This window comes from Sphaeramia orbicularis, chromosome 4 (genome assembly GCF_902148855.1).
Source record: "Sphaeramia orbicularis chromosome 4, fSphaOr1.1, whole genome shotgun sequence".
In the NCBI taxonomy this organism is placed as follows: Eukaryota; Metazoa; Chordata; class Actinopteri; order Kurtiformes; family Apogonidae; genus Sphaeramia; species Sphaeramia orbicularis.
Window position 1 is genome coordinate 59,930,834 of NC_043960.1, and position 4,162 is coordinate 59,934,995.

Consider the following 4,162-nt stretch of genomic DNA (forward strand, 5'->3'; position numbering starts at 1 on the left):
GTTATCATTGTTATCGGGGTATTGTTGAAATGTGCTCAAAATGTTCAAAAAGTACTGATACACACACTGAAATAATTTAACCAAGTTATATTTTGAAAAAAACAAATTAAATAACATGCACCATGTACTTTCTGTGGCAGAAACATTGAAATATTAACATGTAAACATTAAACATACACATGTGCATTAAAGATGGAACCTTATGGACAGAACAGACATCTGCACCAGGGGTGGAACTGAGAGGATTGGATCAGTATTGTCCATTGTCCATTCTGTTTACTAATCCAATTCCTTATCAATTCTCCTATTGATTCCTGAATGGTTTTTTGAGTGGGAAAAAAAGTATTTGGACAGGTCTGAGTGGAGCTGGTTTGAACATTTCCCAGATCAAATCATTCCCAGAGTCACACATATACACTAGTGTACACACACACACACACAGACAGTGAAACACAGTCATATTTAACTGAACTGTTTAATGAACAAATGGAAATATTCTAAAAGAATGAGGATTTAAAACACATTAGGGGGATCTGCTTCTCCAGGAAATGAGCGGTATCACCATGATTTTCAAAGGGCGCTAATCGAACACGGTTATCATGATAATTAGAATTTAAACGGTAATACTAACCGTCAGAAATTTTACTGCGGTTTATCGCTATACCGTTAAGTGTTACACCCCTAGTTCAGCCCAGTCTCTGACAGGTTCAACTGGACCTACCTGATCTCAGTCCTACCAACGTGGTTCTGCTCACACCTGTTCACTCTGCTCACTGGGAATGTAGTGCAGGGGTTTCAATAACCGCCGGCTGTGGGCGATTTTAATATGTGTCGCCGGCTACTTTCCGCTCTGGAGCCCAGGTCAGGTCTTTTCTGCCGCCCAGCACAACATTAGAAACCTCCTGCCTGATCGTAAAAAAAAAAAATAAATGTGTGTACGTATGGATGGCGGGGCTTTACTTGTACCACCAGATTACTATTACTAGTGACCCCTGCTGGATATATCATCATTTGTTCACACGGGGAAATGTCAACCTCTGCACAGGGTCAAAGGTCTATTGAGCCAATGAATGTGACCCTGTGATCCCCTGTGCGGACGACATGGAACCACAGTGGGTTGGACCTGGATTGCTGGGGGGGGGGGGGGTCATCTACTGTATACAAACATGGCTGAACACATGCACCTTTACGTCACCTGGGACCCCAGAATCGTGCCCATTTACCCATGTGCTTCATGTATGTCTGTAGCTTCAAATGCCAAAAAACAAAATATGGATTTTGTAAATTATAACAGATCTTTGTAAGATGTAAACTAATAGTTTCTATGTAAACAAATTTCCCAAAATACATAATGAATGACGGTGGTTGGAAATAGAATATGAAATATTCACATTTAAACAGAACAAAGCAGCTTCAGGAAACTTTAGTGCGAATGTATACATGGACTGGCACAAATCCAAAACCAGCGAGTATCCCTTATTAAACCTGTATATGTGGAGTAGTAGTTCTCAGCATATTTGTACATTTTCAGTCCAACAGACTTCTGTCCAGTCTTCCAGGGCCCATTTGGTGATCAGATCTGCAGTCTGAATTAATTTGACCATCAGATTGATATAAGATCCATGTGTCTGTTTATCAAATGACTATCATTTTAAAGTTGATTTGACCTTCAACAAATATAAAATGTTCAAATATATATGAATAATACATGAACACAGAATAATGTAAATGCAGATCACTAGACGTAGTTTGGGGCAGGTCACTCTGTTTTTTAGTCTGTACCTGTTCTGAGGTCTACACTTTGACTTTTGCAGTACAGACATAGTGTTCTGTTCAGCTTTAAAACTGGTCATAAAATTAGGTCAAATGAGGAATGGAAAACACTCATTTAGCTTGAATGTGGCATAGGGAGGCTTCAGCCCCCCATACACCCCCCACCAGGGCTTTGCCCCCGGACCCCTGCCATCTGGGAAGAGCCACCTGCTTTTAACAAATAACCGTCTACTCTGGAAATTATTGAAACCCCTGTAGTGGAACATGGTCATGTGACTGTTACTGATGCATTGTGGGTGTTTTGTGTGCGTTTGTCCTGACGTTACCTCCAACAGTGAGATAGAGGGCGGGGCTCTGAGACGACGAGAACCTGCGGTTGAAAACACCAACATGATAAACACATGTGTAGTTCCCTCGGTGGGCGTAGCCCATGGAGGACAACAGGAAGTGGGCGGAGTGATTGACGGCCGGCAGGGTGAGGTTCAGGGGCTTCTCGGTGTCGGAGATCAGCTGGAAGGAGCCTCCTGGGTACTGCGGTCGGACGGAGCAGGTGACGGTGAAGTCGGAGCCCACCAGCACCCGGAACCCCTGCCGGTAGACCTCAAAGACCCCGTCAGACAGGGAGATGTTGGGCTGAGGCAGCAGATCTGTCCACACACAGAGACATGATTGGACCAAGCAGCACACATGAGCACAAACAAGCAGTCAGAGAATCCATCCTCCTCAGAGACACAGATGGATCTGATCCACAGGAGTTTGGGATGGGATGAACACTGACCAATGAAAACATGAGGAATGGGTCATTTCGAGCACAGCTGACCTTCAAAGGCATTATGGGTAAAAAAGGACACACATGTGGTGCTTTTACAGTCTCACATGTCAACATTTGGTCCTTTTGTCCTAAATGAGACTAATGGGAAATCTGTTTGTGTTTTCAGCCTCATCTGGTCCAAATGAAGACGTTCATTTGGGATCTGGACGTTCCAAAGGTCAAAGGTCAATATTTGACACATTTGACCCAAAAAACAATGAACTGAGACAAAATAATCAACTGATGAAATGAACAGATTCATTAGATGGAACCTTAAACGTCAGTCAAAACCATCTGGTCACTGAGAATTCAGTTCAGACACAGTTTGTGTCCGTTTGTACCTGAACACACCACGACCACACCAGAGGGGAGATTATAGTTATAATCTGGTCCAACACAGTCCCTCAGTCCAGATGTCAGCTTTACACAAGGAACTGAGACCACCCACACAGGTCTGTCTGTAGAATTATCTGTTCTGTTGACTGAAACAGCTGATCCACAGTCCAGATGTTGACACACAGCAGATCCAGACTTCAGGTCCCAGTCTCCATAGTGGTCTACTACTGGTCTCCAGTGTCCCTGGTGTTGGATCTCCACAGTACCAGCACAGCGGCTCGGCTGTCCCACCAACCTGACCCCACCTGGATCTGAGCAGAGACACAAAGACATGAGTCACACAAACACACTGTCAGAGGAAAGCCACGCCCCCTTGGTACCTGAACAGGTGAGTCCAGCAGCTGTTCCAGGTGAGCAGGTCTTCCCAGCTGAGCTGGACCTTCTACAGTCCTGGAAAGCAGACTCATGGCCTTCACACTGGAGGAGCCCAGGAGCCCCACAGTCCAGCTCCCTGCAGACCTCGTTAGGGTCCAAATCCTCTTCACACACTGAGGACCAGGACTGGTTGGACCGGACCTCCAGTCTGCCTGAACACCGACTGGAACCATGGACCAGTCTGACAGAGTCTGTGGACCCACAACAACACAGAGACCTGTTTAAGGACTCCAGTCCATCCAAAACAGCACTGCCAGAATCCTCAAACAGACCCAGAAACAAGAACACATCAGTCCCATTCTCCAGAACCTCCACTGTCTACCACTCCCCTTCAGAATTAACTATAAGACCACCCTCATCACCTTCAAGTGCCTCCATAAAAACACACCTGACTACCTCAAGTACCTCCTCACCCCTCACACTCCCACTTGTAGTCTCCGGCCCCACAGCTCCAACCACCCCAGAACTAAACTTCAGACCATGGGTGACCAGGCCTTTTCCTCTGCACCCCCCCCCCCCCAACGTATCTGGACCTCCCTCCCTGACCACCTCAGAGTTCCTCAGTCACTGGACTCCTTCAAAAAGGGGCTTAAAAAATCCTGTTTAGACAGGCTTATTATGGGCCACCATTATGCTCTGTTTTATTCACCTAGTCTTTTATTCCTGATACAGTATTTTATTTTTTATTGGACTGTCTTCTCTCTGTAGCACTTTGAGATTCTGCTGAATGAAAAGTGCTTTATAAATTCAACTTATTATTATTATTATTATTACTATTATTATTATTATTATTATAGTTAAAGACAC